Raw genomic sequence first — 15,738 nt, 5'->3', positions numbered from 1 at the left:
CACCACAACCCTCAGTGCCCGCCTCCTACAATTCCTACGGAATTTACTTGTGCTTTTTTTCTGCGCATGCCCACGTAGGGCGGGGCGGTTAGTTACGGAGCTCCGCAGCCTTGGAGTTCTGACTACCTCGGTGTAGTTACCGCTTAAAGTCTGGTCACCGTAAGTACACTAAAACTTAATTTCCTCATCCGTAACTTGGCTATGTTTATGATAATAGTTCCTATCTCAGATGAATGTTGTGAGAATTAAGAAGGCACCTGGCACATATTGAGCATTCTAAAATATTAGCTTTTGTTTAAACTTTCACGTAAAAATAAGTTGTGTTGCGCAAGTTGTTTGAAATCTCAGTCCTATGCAAAAAATTGTTCACAGAAGTTGTGAGGGGTCAGGAATTGGTTTAACCTCATGGAGAGATACGGGGTTGGCGTCGAGACGCAATTTCGTAATACTGATTTCCAAATGGATGAGAACACCTCAGCCCCCAGTATTCATTAGCCTCTCCAGGAGGTGGCAGTCTTGTGCAAGCTATAACGAGATAAAATTCAATAAATGCAGAAAGCCCAGTTTTATTAATTTATTTCAATTACAGGTAACCAGGTGGGACACAGCTTTGGCATAAGTGGATTCAAATTAGTAATCACATTGGTACAGCAATAGCCAGGTGTTAACAGTTCTCCAAGCACTAGGGATGGGGGTCTGTCTGGCAGCTGGCTGGCAGGGATCCAACTCCAAAACTCCATTTTAAAGTCTCATTTCTGGAATCACTTGCAATGCTAACTGTCTTAGATAGAGTTTCCTGGGAAAGAGACTCGAGTGGGAGATTTGTGTGCAGAATTATTGGGGTGTGCCCTTGGAAACGACATCTGTACTGAAGTGATGGAAGCAGGGTTGGGCAGAGGGAGGGGTTGCTCTATGAACACTTTCTTCAGGCAACTCCATAGGGAGCTCTGGAGCTGGGATTTCCTTTCAGAGTCATCCTGATTAGAGGCAAGGGGGCATGCCTTTGTACCCTGTTATTGACCTGTCCTTAAATGTGGAATGCCCCGCTGTGAGTCATCGGCAACCAGTACTCTCAGCGGCTGGGAGATTAAGTGCATTGGTCCTGAAGCCGGCATCTGGGCCATGCTCCAAACTGTTCCCTAAAGGATCTTTTCCATTTCTTAACATTATAAAGTGACTTAACAGAATGAAATATTATTTTTAAAAATTAGTTTCTTTGTATATGTGATTATCAGTGAGTTTCTCATTGCCAAACAGTAACTTCAGTAGGAATTTTAGATACTTATTCATCAGGCTATGTATTTGTATCCCAAATCCCATAATTTTTTTTCCCCAAAGCACATAAACTGAATGATTTAATTTAATATCAGCAAGAGCCAAACTGAATCTTGATAATGAAAATGAAGACACAGCAATATTTTCCTCCAGAAAATGAACATTTGAAGGAAGAAACATTTCTTTAAAAAAAGTTTATTTGTAAAAGACAGCCTCTTGCAACAAGGTTTTGTATTTATATTTTGATTCTGTGAATTAAAGTGATATTTTAAACTGCATTGAATGTAATTCATTGAATGTCTATCATTATCTTCCTGCCTCAGTTTAAAAGATGCTAGATTAAAAAATATTTACAGTTCCTTCTGGTCCTGAAGGAACTAAGCAGGGCATGTTCTAACTCTCATGTTGCTATTCAAAATATCTTAAAATTTGCCATCATAACCAGTTTAGCTGCAGTCTTGTTTCACACCACTTTGATCAGGGACATATTTCAGTATGTGTAGCAGGAAAGTCTCCTGAGCACACAGCAGATGGTGCTTCCTATTTAGTACCTAACACACAGGAAGATTTTAACATTTTCAAAGGAGTATCTTTCATTCTTGAGGTTTCTGGTTAATATGACAAGTAACTATCTGTGACTTTTACAGGTATGTTAGTAATTTTATACCAGAATCTATGACTTCATATTGTGGTTTAGTTACTTAGTCACTTCAGGAGATCATACTTCTTATAGAACTCTACCTGTTTCACCATTCCTTGATTGCCTGTGCTTAATGGAGAAGAACTTTTGTGTACAATGAAAAATAGAAAAATTTTATCTGACATTAGAACTTATTATAAGGTCTTTATAGATGTGAGTTCTGCTTGGTGTCTTCTTAAACTTAGTTGTATTTCATGAACCGGTAGTGAACTCTGGTACAGAAGGTAATATCAGAACAAGTGCTATGTGAGACTTGACAGTGGCTCAATAACAGCAAGTTATTTCCTTTTAATAATTTGTCTTGGTGTAATAGGAAGAGTGCAGCTTTGTCTAAAAAATGGAAGCAACTGAAGAAGGTGGGACTTTAAAATCTTTGGAATTATATACATGGCTGAAATTTTATGACGCTGGAACTTGATTTGAGCCTGGGGTAAGTAAAGGGGCACAAGTTGATTCTTGCTGGGTTTTTTGGCTTCAGAAGTGAATGAACAATGTTAAAATGTATTTTAGAAAATATGGTTTATCTCAACTGTGATAACTTGAGGTTAGCTAACCTTGAATTAGGGGGACATGTATTTCATAATTACTCTTTCCTGAAACAAAATGCCATATAAATATTCATTTTGAAGGGATCTATATTTTATATGGTTTGATTGTCAAAATGTAAACAATTATAAATATAATAGCATTTAAAAAGCATAAAAAGAGTAAAGATTAATAGTGTTTTAACTGGCCTCTCACAAGTTATGCCCTACAGTTTAAAGTTAGGCACTCCTACTTAATTCTGAAGTGTTTATCTGTAACATGGTACATATTCAGACTATAGCAGAGATCTGCCTGGGGCTGAAATATGAGCTTATCTAAAGGTCACAGCAAAATGACAGCAGAAAGGAGGATGAGGAATTCTGATCATTATAATTACTATAAAATATTGTTCTGACTTGTGTTTCCTTTTTTCTCCTGGAGACTGCAAGTATACGTTTGTTCTGGAACATAAGTGGTGACATAGGATGCAGAAAGAAGTGGCTAGGAGTAAGGAATAGAAATTGTATTTAGTGATGGCCTTCCTTCCAGATAAAGTATTTCCATGATATTTCTATTTCCTACTACCTGAGAAAAGAAAAAAATAATTTCTAAAGGCTGGTTTTGAGCCTTTGTATAATAATTAATGTCAGTCTGCCTCATAATTTCATCTTCTCTCATGGCTTCACTGTTGCAAATATTCTTGAAACACCATAAATCCTAAAGAATCCTGCCACCCTGTCCACCCTTACCTGTAAGCCAACCCTTCCCATTTCATTCCAAACAGATTCCTTCTAGGAAGTTTCCTTTGCATTAGGTGGGATGTTTTCACTATCCAAGTTTTCATGTCCCTAAAATATATTAAAATGTGAAATTAGTAATGCTCACCCTTCTCACAAGAAAGTCCATTAAATTTGGTTAAAAGTATAAATTTATGCAGATCAAGTGCCTTGAAACCTAGTCTACATCCTTTTATTGAAGTGGCTCTGATGCTTTTTGAGTTGGTGGTCATCTTAACATCCAAACATTTTTCAGAAGAGTTTAGTTCTTTGAAGCTGTTGGTTGCAGGAGCATATTAGACCAAAAAACAAACCCCCCCAAAACCTGTTACTAAATGTGAATTTTCTTTCTGTACTGGAGTTTAAAGGACACAAACAGGTGTTCATTCTTTGTTATGCTACTTTTGTAGTCAGTGGAATAACCTATAGGGTTCACAGTTGCTTTAAGTATATGCACCTGATCACATACCGACGTGGCTGGATAATGTTTTGAGATATTTATGTTTTTTTTTTTTTTTAATCCTTCATTTTCCCCTTTCTATTCTATCCATTTAATCTGACAGAAAGTTCCATGTGTCAGTGCCTGGGGGAAGTCAGGGAGGAATGCAGAATAAGTCTGGAATTTTTGTGACTTTTATTTCCAAAAGTCAAAAACCTAGGGACAGGCTAAAGTTTGAGGAAATAAGCTTGGAGAAAGTGACAGGATTCTCCTTGTTAAGGAGGGCCCTAATCCTGGGCAGGAGAGCCTGGGTTGTTGACCCTGTTTGCAAGAGGAGCTATGCAGTGCTGCCTGGCCTCAAGGAGATGGTCCTGATGTACCTCAGGCCTGGGGTTCCTGGCCTCACCAAAGATGCCTCTGCTCCATTTGAGACAGGGTAGTGCCTCAGCACTAACTGGAGGCCTCAGAGAACTGCCGTGGGCTTGACCAACAAAGATGGCTAGAGTGATCAGAATAGGTTGGAGATTATTATTTCCTGGGACTCATGAAGGATGATCAAATTTTGATGAAAACCTGGAAGGGGAGAGAAAGAAGCCCAATGATGATGGAGAAGCAATTTTCCACCATTCTAGTTGTTAAGGACTCAGAACTTTGTTCATTCACTTAACAAATTTTTATTAAAAGTATTCAATGAATCAGGTACTGTTCTAATGTCTCAGACACATTCAACCAAAGAAAGATCCCAGCCCTAGTGGAGATGAAATTGCTTATGAAGTTATGTTTCACTGAGTGGTCCTATTCTTCACCAACTTCCTTTTTCTGACCCAGGGTCCTTTTCCACTCCTAGGCCTTGGAGCAGAGAGAGGGAATGACTCCAAGGTTATTGTTCCAGGAACATGCAAGTTAGGATGGGGCTATGGGAGAGAAGCATTGTGGAGAATATGACAAGAGAAGGATACCCCTTGTGGAAGAGTGATGTAGAGTTAAAGGGATCCTGGGCCAAAGAATTCAAACTGATCTTCCCCTTTCGATCTGCAGTTATGTCTTCCTTCAATATTGCAGCGTTGAATTTTTTTTCCTAAAATAACTCTTTCCCCAACACCTTCTTTTCTGCTCTGAGTTTGGTGATAGCTGGTGCAGTCCACACCAACATTTTGTTTCACAGGATCATGCTTCAGGGGTTATTGGCAAGCCACGGGAGCTACTTATTTGTTTGACAATGTGATGGAATCTTGGAGACATCAGTTTTGATTGTATTTTGAAAAGATTAGTGCAAAAAAATAATGTCTTCAGGCAAGATAATTTTTGAATTTTCCTATTTCTCAATTTACCTTAGTAATTTTCTGTCTCTTTGACATAGTGTACAAATGAGACAATCAACTCATCATTGTCTTTCCATCATGGCCAACTGAATTTATGTCTCCATGAGAGAAGAAGTAATACAATAAGCAATCAGTCTATGTTTTGTAGAGCATTTCCATTTTGATTCAATCTATTTTTGTATTTTTCTTTTTAGTGTCTTCCGTATAGGCTTTATGTGCTTCTGTGTAAGCACTATGGCCAATTATCCAATAAGAAGCAAGTCAGGAAACATCTTCTAACTATTCTATAATGAGAACAAATACCTTACATTTACTTGTCTCAAACAGAAAAGTCAAACATCACTTCCTTTATCCTCAGAACAACAAGAAAACGTGGTTCTGATTTGTGGTACAAAGGACTAGGAGTCATAGAACTGGGTAGTTGTCTCAGCTCAGCCTCCACTAGTTGTACTCCTTAGATAAGCCACTTAACACTATAGGCCTTAGTGTCCTCATTTTACAGATAAAAGGGCTAGAGTAGGTTATCTCTAAAATCCCATCCAGCTCTAAAATTCTGAGATGCCTGTTTGCTATTAGATTAGTCAAAGTTCTAGTTTATTGTTTCTTAACTTTATCTTCATTATTTAAGCTGCCACACAAGAGAGGACGTCAAAAGTGTGTTCATCTATCTCCTCCCCTATTGATTTACTGAAGTAGTAGAAGCAAGTTTAAGTCAATGTCTACATGGCTGTAATTAGAGTCAAATTGTTTTATGATAACATTTGAAAAATGAAGATTTAGAAAGTGACAATTAACCAATGAAACATGGATCATATTTGCAGAAATGTTTAGTTTTAGTCCACAGTGATCTCATTCAGAGCTGTCCATGGATGAGAAATCAAACTGGAAGGGTCTCACTAACAGAGAAGGCAAATGAGAATGACTCCTCTGTATGCTCAGAGCTATTTTTTCTGAAACCAGAGGAAATCTTGAGTACCCATGCCCCTCTTCATTATACATTTTATGAAACTTTTCTCCAAGCATGGAGTTTAAGGAAGATTTAAGGTAGCGGGAATCAGGGACACTTTTGTTGGTGTCAGATTGTGACCAAATACATACACTAATTGAGACACCTTCCCTATGAACTCCTAATTATTACTTTATACTACACACTTGAGAATGCATCCTGTAAGTAGGTGACCATAAGCCCTGGTTTAGAGGCCTCTTGTCTCAGCCTAATTCTTTCTCTTTCTCTCTCTTTCTTATTGAAGTACAATTGACCTACAACACTGTGTTAGTTCCTGGTGCACAACATAGTGATTTGATATGTCTATACATTTCAAAATTATCACCACAATAAGTCTAGTTACCATTTGTTACCATACAAAGTTATTACAACATTATTGACTATATTCCTCACACTGTACGTTTCATCCCTGTGACTCATTTATTTTGTAAATGGAATTTTGCACCTCTTAATTTCCCTCACCTATTTCATTCATCCCCCACTCCCCTCTCCTCTGCCAACTACTTGTTTGTTTTCTATGTGAGTCTGTTTCTGTTTGTTATATTTGTTCCCTTGTTTTTTTAGATTCCACATAAAAGTGAAATCATATGGTATTTGTCTTTGTCTGATTTATTTCACTTAGCATAATACCTTCTAGGTCCATCCATGTTGTTGCAAATGGCAAGATTTTATTCTTTTTTAAGATTCCATCACACACACACACACACACACACACACACACACACACACATTCCACAGTTTCTTTATCCATTCATCTATCAATGTGTACTTAGGTTGCTTCCAAATGTTGTCTATTGTAAATAGTGCTGCAATGAACATAGGGCTGGGTATATCTTTTTGAATTACTGTTTTCCTTTTATTCGGAAAAATACCCAGGAGTGGAATTCTTGGATCATATGATAGTACAATTTTAAATTTTTTTAGAAACTTCCATGCTGTTTTCCATAGTGGTTGCACCAACTTACATTCCCACCAACAGTGTACAAGTGTTCCTTTTTCTCCACATCCTCACCAACACTTGTTATTTCTTGTCTTTTGGATAATAGCCATTCTGACAGATGTGAGGTGATATCTCACTGTGGTTTTGTTTTGCATTTCCCTGATGATTAGTGATGTTGAGCATCTTTTCATGTGTTTACTGGCCATCTGTATGTTTTCTTTGAAAAAATGTCTATTCATGTCCTTTTCCCATTTTTTAATCAAGTTTTTTTTTAATGTTGAGTTGTATAATTTTGGATATTAACCTCTTATCAGATATATAGTTTGCAAATATCTTCTCCCATTTAGTAGGCAGCCTTTTAATTTAGTTTCCTTTACTGTGCAAAAGCTTTTTAGTTTGATTTAGTCCCATTTGTTTATTTGTGCTTTTGTTTCCCTTGCCTGAGGAGACATTTCCAAAAAATCATCACCAAGATCAATGTCAGGGAGCTTACAGCCTATGTTTTCTTCCAGGAGTTTTATGGTTTCAGGTTTTACATTAAGTCTTTAATCCACTTTAAGTGTGTTTTTCTGCATGGTGGGAGAGAGTAGTCAGTTTGATTCTTTTGCATGTAGATGTCCAGTTTTCACAACACCATTTATTGAAGAAGCTGTCTTTTCTGCATTGTATTTTCTTGCCTCCTTTGATGTAGGTTAATTGCCAGTCTAAGTGTGGGTTCATTTCTGGGCTCTCTATTCTTTTCCATTGATCTATGTGTCTGTTTTTGTGCCAGGATCATACTGTTTTGATTACTGTAGCTTTGTAGAATAGTTTGAAGTCAAGGAGCATGATACCTCCAGCTTTGTTCTTCTTTCTCTATATTGTTTTGACTACTGGGGGTCTTTTGTGTTTCCATACAAATTTCAGGATTATTTGTTCTAGTTCTGTGAAAAATGCCATTGGTATTTTGATAGGGATATCATTGAATCTGTAGATTGCCTTGAGTAGTAGGATCATTTTAACTCTATTAATTATTCCAAATCCATGAGCACAGTTTATCTTTCCATTTCTTTGTGTCATCTTCAATTTCTTTTCTCAATGTCTTATATGATTTATTCCTAAGTATTTTATTCTTTTCAATGCAATTATAACTGGAATTGTTTTGTAAATGAGTCTTTCTGTACTTCCTAGACCTGGATGTCTGTTTCCTTTCCCAGGTTAAGTAAGTTTTCAGCTAATATTTCTTAAAGTAAGTTATCTGCCCCTTTTTCTCTTCTCCTTCTGACCCTTACAATGTGAATATTAGTATGCTTGATGTTGTCCCAGAGGTCTCTTAAACTGTCCTTATTTTTTTATTTTTTTTTATTTTTTTGCGTTATGCGGGCCTCTCACTGCTGTGGCCTCTCCCGTTGCGGAGCACAGGCTCCAGACACGCAGGCTCAGTGGCCATGGCTCACGGGCCCAGCCGCTCCACGGCATGTGGGATCTTCCCGGACCGGGGCACGAACCCGTGTCCCCTGCATCGGCAGGTGGACCCCCAACCACCGCACCACCAGGGAAGCCCCATGTTCTTATTTTTTAAAAAATCTTTTTTAGTTTTTCTCATCAGCTTGGATGAGTTCCACAACTCTGTCTTCCAGTTTGCTGATCTGTTCCTCTGTATCATCTAATCAACTATCATCTAATCCTTTTTCAAATTATTCCCTCTGTGCTGGGTCTTGAGTGTGTGAGAATTTCATGTGAGGTTTTGCGTGTGCCTTTAAGAGTGGAGTCTCTGATAGCACAGGGAACTCTACTCAATACTCTGTAATGGCCTATGTGGGAAAAGAATCTAAAAAAAAAGGAAAAAGAGAGAGAGTGGATATATGTGTATGTGCAACTGGTTCACTTTGCTGTACACCTGAAACTAACACAACATTGTAAATCAACTATACTCCAATAAAAATTGAAAAAAAATGGAGTCTCTGTTTTCTATAGCCCTCCAGCTCTCCTGTATCTAGCGCCCCCCACCCCACCTTCCAGCCTTCAAAGCCAGCTTTCCCAGGGGGCTTATCCTCCTGGTGCAAAACCCCCAGGTTGGGGAGCCTGATATGGAGTCTGAACCCCTTGCACCTTAGGGAGAACGTATGCACTTGTGATTATCCTCTCGTTTGTAAGTCACTTACCCTGAGGGTGTGGGTCTTAACTATACCATGTCTCTGCCCTTCCTACCTGTCTTGTTGTGGTTCCTTCTTTATGTGTTTAGGTGTGGAAATTTTGTTCCTGCTAGTCTTTAGGTTGTTCTCATTGATACTTGCTCTGTAAATAGTTGTAATTTTGGGGTGCCCATAGGAGGAGGTCTTCCTACTCTGCCATCTTGGCCACCTCAGACTAATTCTTAATATGTCCCTTTTACTCTCAAAAGTGTGCTGTTTTGACAATAAATTATATGGTATTTCTATCTAAAGTTTCTACCCTGGAAAACAGTTAATCCACATTTATTTTATTAGGAGGTTTTAATATATTTTTTGGAGGATTCTTGGATATGAATTTATTCTCCATATTAATATGAGTTTTTAATAGTCAAAATAGTAGGGTGGGGCTTCCCTGGTGGCGCAGTGGTTGAGAGTCCGCCTGCCGATGCAGGGGACACGGGTTCGTGCCCCGGTCCAGGAAGATCCCACATGCCGCAGAGCGGCTGGGCCCGTGAGCCATGGCCGCTGAGCCTGCGTGTCCAGAGCCTGTGCTCCACAACGGGAGAGGCCACAACAGTGAGAGGCCCACATACCACAAAAAAAAAAAAAAATGGTAGGGTGAATGGGCATACAGAACTGGTTAGTAGGTTAGTCCTACAGTACTGAAATGGCAACATGTATAAAGAATAATGAGGGACTTCTCTGGCAGTCCAGTGACTAAGACTCTGTGCTCCCAACAGGGGACCAGGGTTCAATCCCTGGTCAGGGAACTAGATCCCACAGACTGCAACTAAGAGTTTGCATGCCACAACTAAAAAAAGGTCCCACATGCTGCAAAGAAGATCCCACATATGGCCATGAAGATCCCGCGTGCCACAACTAAGATCCGGCAAGGCCAAATAAATAAATTAAATAAATAAATAAATAAATATGAAAGAATAATGGAATGTTTATGTATTTTGGTCTTGATCATATGGAATACAGGAGGATGGGCACAAGGATTGAATCAGGTTATTATTTTAATAGTGAACTGTTGGGAGAAAATGAAATATCTAAAGATAGAGGACTGATTAATTATATTAATTATATTACAGCATAAACCCTACTGGTATGTTTTGTAGCCACTAAAATTATGGTTATAAAATATTAAGTAAAATCAGAAACAAAAGTATACCTATTTTGGGACTTCCCTGGAGGTCCAGTGGTTAAGACTCTGCGCTTCCTCTGCAGGGGGCATGGGTTTGATCCTTTGTCGGGGAACTAAGATCCTGCACGCCATGCGTACTGCAAACAAAAAAAAAGTATACATATTTCATATTAAGGTGGGAAAGAATTCTCTAAGATTAAAAATAATGGTGGGAACATACATGAAGAGATTAAGAATTTATGTTTGTAAAAAAATACAATGATAAAAATAAAAATATAATGCATACAAGAAACATCTAACTTATTAAACATATCTCAGATATGTAAAGAGTGCTTAGTAATTAATGAGAAGAAGGCTAATACTCTAATAGGTAAATGAATAAGGAAATCACAGCACACATACACAGAAAGCCCAGTGGCCAATAAAATAATTTCAGAAAATGCTCAGGCTCACCAGTTATTAAAGAACTGTAGTTTAAAGCCATATTTTCCTCATATAAAATGTTTTGGTGTTTGAAGTGACTGACTGACTTATAAGGCAGCAGGAGTTGATCTTATAAAACTAAAGATATAGCAGATTTAAAGCATATCTCTATATAAATAAGCCTACAGTACTACTCAGATGAGCGATTGGGCAGCCTTGCGAGCACAGAGTAAAAGATCCACAAGGAGAGCCTTGGTAATGCTCACTCAGCCACTGTCCAGGGAAGACAGGGAGGTATAGCCTTCTGACTTGGAATACATCCATGATGATGACTGGCAAGTTGATCCATAATGTAGAGTTAGGTAAAAGGGGCAGGAATAATAATAATGATATACCAATAATAACAACAAACATTGAATGCTATGTACTAGGCCTTGTGGTAAGTGCTTTACATGCATTTTTTAATTCTCACCAAAAACTCTTGAGAGAAATTTCATTATTTGTATTTAGTTCACAGATGAAGAGACATCAGTACTTGAATCCAGATCTTTCTGACAACAAAGAACATATAAGATTTTTAAGTAGTTTTTCACTCAAGAGATATGTATTAGACCTGTATTAGGTTCATGAGAACTTAACAGAGGGGAAGACAGATGACTCTTGTCCTTATAGAGCTTTAATTCATAAAAAAGTCTTTAATCCATTTTAAGTTGATTTTTGTGTATGGTGTAAGATAGTGGTCCAGTTTAGTCTTGTGCATGTGGCTGTCCAGTTTTCCCAATACCATTTATTAAAGAGATTATCCTTTCCCCATTGTCTATTCTTTGAAGCCATCTTTCTGATGCTGTTTCTGCTGGCAAACAAGCCATGGAAATGTGTCAAGAGGTGAAAAGCGTGACTGTAGGGGCCAGACTCAGTGTTCTGGTGTCTAGTGCTGAGAGGCAGTTATGGAAGTAGTAGAAGCAGCTATGGCTTGCTGGTTCCAGCTTTCTGATCCCCCTATTACTGAACCACAGAAGCTCCAGTGGCAGCCCCTTTACTCCTACCTCTTTGTTCCTTCCAACAGTGATGATTCCTTATTAAATCCCTTGTCTTAAATACCTGGAGTTGTTTGTTTCCTGCACTGAATATTGACTGACATCTCAATTCTCATTTGACTCACTTCACTCTCCTGGTTCTAGTTTCATGCTCCCTAAGCAGCCATCCTATCATGATTTGATAGGCAGTCTGTGTAATGGCTAAGTATAACCTCTGGAATCAGATTTGGGATCAGATCTTCTCCAATGATCATAGGCAAGTCACTTAACCTTTAGAAGTCTCAGTTTCCTTACTGTAAAATATTAATAGTGATGCTAATGTACCTCACAGGGTTGTCACGGAGATTAAATGCCACCTTGTATAAGTGCTTTGTACATAATAAAAGTTGATAAATGACAGTTGTGTTATTCCTATAGTTATTGTTATTGATATTACTAATATGTGTCTGACTTTCACACACTTTCTTTGGACTCTCAAAGCAGAGGACAGGCCCTCATGACCTAATCAAAGCCCTGTTCTTAGACATCACTGTTACTATATATCTGTAAGATGATATATTTTGTAGTCGTTAAAATAATTTTTAGAACAATTTTCCACAACATACATAATGGGTGACATTCACATGCATGAAAACCACATGACCTTTGCTTTTACCTCTCATTCCAGAAAGCATGTTAGAATTCACCATGAGCAAAAATGACATTGTTATTGCAATACATCTATGTATGTATTTGTAATTTCTGCTATAATTTGTTAAATAAAAGCAAAATGATTCACAAACTTTTATACATTTCCATTTTCTCACTGCTCAACTGATGATGATATTTTCTCAACTTTCCTGAATAATTTTCTCTCTTTACCTGGTGACAACTGCTGTTCTCTGGTTGGACCCCCCTCACTATGCTGTGGACTGGAAAATGTATACAGGCAGAAAGCAGAGGTGATTGTAGGGCTTGCTTCATTTTATTCTCTTCTCTCAGTGATCAAAGTCCTGGAGTGTCTGTTGTCTCAGGTCTAAAGCCAGTTGTTTCACATATTTTTGTTTAGTTTTCTAGTTGTTTACAGTGGAAAGACAAGTCTGCTACCAGTTGCTTCATCTTGGTGGAAGTAGAAGTGCCTCTATAAATATTTTTGATTGAATCATAAAATGTGAGAGGAATTATTAGAACATAATCTCTGTTCTTCTACCAAATTTCTTTTGTGGCTCCTCAGGCACTGAAGATGGCTCTTCCTTTGAGTCTAAAATGTCAAGATTATAATTCTTTTCCCTTTGATCTTTTCCCTGCAGGTCTTGGATCCCAAATCACCACCAGGATGACACTAAGTTTCTTAGGGTAAAAAACAATTTTAAATTTACCACATATAGTAGTTTTTAATGGCATTTTAGTTTCTTAAGGCATACATGTAATCCTTCTTACTTCAAGCCTTAACTAACTTAATCCTTGATTTTTCTCATTCTTTTTTGACTTCTTTTGCTCACTCTTCTTATTAGCAGTCTACTTTTTTCTTTATTGGAGTATAATTGCTTTACAGTGGTGTGTTAGTTTCTGCTTTATAACAAAGTGAGTCAGCTATACATATACATATGTTCCCATATCTCCTCCCTCTTGCATTTCCCTCCCACCCTTCCTATCCCACCCCTCTAGGTGGTCACAAAGCACTGAGCTGATCTCCCTGTGCTATGTGGCTGCTTCCCACTAGCTAGCTATTTTACATTTGGTAGTATATATAAGTCCATGCCACTCTTTCACTTCGTCCCAGCTTACCCTTCCCCCTCCCCATGTCCTCAAGTCCATTCTTTATGCCTGCATCTTTATTCCTGTCCTGCTCCTAGGTTCTTCATAACCTTTTTATTTATACATATTTTTAGATTCCATATATATGTATTAGCATACGTTATTTGTTTACCTCTTTCTGACTTACTTCACTCTGTATGACTGACTCTAGGTCTATCCACCTCACTACAAATAACTCAATTTCATTTCCTTTTATGGCTGAGTAATATTCCATTGTATATATGTGCCACATCTTTATCCATTCCTCTGTCGATGGACACTTAGGTTGCTTCCATGTCCTGGCTATTGTTAATAGAGCTGCAGTGAACATTGTGGTACATGACTCTTTTTGAATTATGGTTTTTTCGGGGTATATGCCCAGTAGTGGGATTGCTGGGTCGTATGGTAGTTCTATTTTTAGTTTTTTAAGGAACTTCCATACTGTTTTCCATAGTGGCCGTATCAATTTACATTCCCACCAACAGTGCAAGAGCGTTCGCTTTTCTCCACACCCTCTCCAGCATTTATTGTTTGTAGATATTTTGATGATGGCCATTCTGACTGGTATGAAGTGATACCTCATTGTAGTTTTGATTTTCATTTCTCTAATGATTAGTGACGTTGAGCATCCTTTCATGTGTTTGTTGGCCATCTGTATGTCTTATTTGCAGTCTTATTTTCTCTCAGGCAGTCTGTTTTCCATCACATTTTAACATTTAAAGACATGTATTTACATTGAATTTTGTTTTGACCACGCCCCATCGCTTGCAGAATCTTAGTTCCCTGACCAGGGATTGAACCCGGGCCCTTGGCAGTGAAAGCATGGAGTCCTAACCACTGGACAGCCAAGGAATTCCTGCACTTACATTGGTTTTACAAAATATTGTTCCCAGAAAAATTGACAGGATGCACATGCAAGCAAGAAGGGAATGATTTCTTTTAGACACCACTGGGATTCAGCACAAGATGGAAAGGACCTGGAAGCCATTCAAAGACTGGTTAAATTGCCAATTGGCTGGAACATTGGAAAGTAAATTGGGATTTCCCACATGTAAAAAATATTAAAGAGGCATGAATAGAAATAAGACATCAATTACTTTTCACTAGAAACATAACTATTATTTTTAATTTTTTCACTAGGAGAGAATTTTTTTTAAAAGAGTCATTTTAAACTTTATCCTCCTTCCCAAGCAGTGTAGACACTTGTGGATGGTTAACAAATGTCATTACCCCCAAATCTGGGATTTTGCCAATCAATTTTGACCTCTTCTGAAAAAATGCTTGGTAGAGTGTGTTATATTACTGTTCTACTTTCAAAATCTCCTCACTAGCTTGTTCGTTAAGTCTGTCTGTTTCATTTTGTACTTCATCAATACGTTCAATTGCTTCTTGCAGTTCTTTTTCTTCCTTCAGCAAGTTCAGAGAAGCAGACGTTTCCTCTGGCCTGGAGATAGGAGTCAGTCTCGGCTTCTTTGCTTGGGGTGGAAGTGAAGACTGGTGTTTGGGGACCATGCTGAGAGAAAAGCCAAGAATCCACCCAAGGGAAGAGGCATGTACCAGGAACTCTGAGAATGAGAAAGGTAAATCTTTAATACATAATGAGACCTATGACCTCAGCCATTTGGCCATCATATCCCAGGATCAACATCAAAAGCCTATGGATCAGGGCTTCCCTGGTGGCACAGTGGTTGGGAGTCCGCCTGCCGATGCAGGGGACACGGGTTCGTGCCCCGGTCTGGGAGAATCCCACATGCCACGGAGCGGCTGGGCCTGTGAGCTATGGCCGCTGGGCCTGCGTGTCCGGAGCCTGTGCTCCGCAACGGGAGAGGCCACAACAGCAAGAGGCCCGCGTACTGCAAAAAAAAAAAAAAAAAAAAAAAGCCTATGGATCAAATTTGAGGCATTTAGATAGGTCCAGTTTTCTTCCAGAAGACAACCATTGCTTTAAGTTTCTTTTGTATCTTTTCAAATACATCATATATAACACTAATAATGACATGCTATACAGACTGTTCTGCATCTTTCTTTCTTATTTAACATTATATCTTGGCAAAGTTACTAGTCAGTACGGGAAGAGCACCCTCATTCTTTTTTATAATCTCATGAAAAGCTGTAATTTTATTTATTTATTTTCTGTTTTAGTTGAAATATAATTGACATATAACTTTATATTAGTTTCAGGTATACACATAATGTTTTGATATTTGTATATTGTGAAA

The 15,738-nt window shown here is 38.2% G+C and overlaps 1 long non-coding RNA gene across 2 annotated transcripts; it reads left to right on the top strand.

The window, feature by feature from the left end:
• The first annotated feature begins 76 nt into the window (after positions 1–76).
• On the top strand, positions 77–15,337 carry LOC115839107 (uncharacterized). 2 transcript variants are annotated; one of them, XR_009565327.1, is made up of 4 exons: positions 77–159; positions 2,289–2,405; positions 13,033–13,078; positions 14,933–15,337. It is a non-coding gene; the product is annotated as an uncharacterized lncRNA (long non-coding RNA). The 2 variants fall into 2 exon arrangements; XR_009565328.1 differs by having other exon boundaries at positions 14,915–15,337.
• Positions 15,338–15,738: the final 401 nt, after the last annotated feature.

The sequence above is a fragment of the Globicephala melas genome, chromosome 10, assembly GCF_963455315.2.
Source record: "Globicephala melas chromosome 10, mGloMel1.2, whole genome shotgun sequence".
Taxonomy (NCBI): domain Eukaryota; kingdom Metazoa; phylum Chordata; class Mammalia; order Artiodactyla; family Delphinidae; genus Globicephala; species Globicephala melas.
This window is presented reverse-complemented; position numbering and strand designations above follow the sequence as displayed.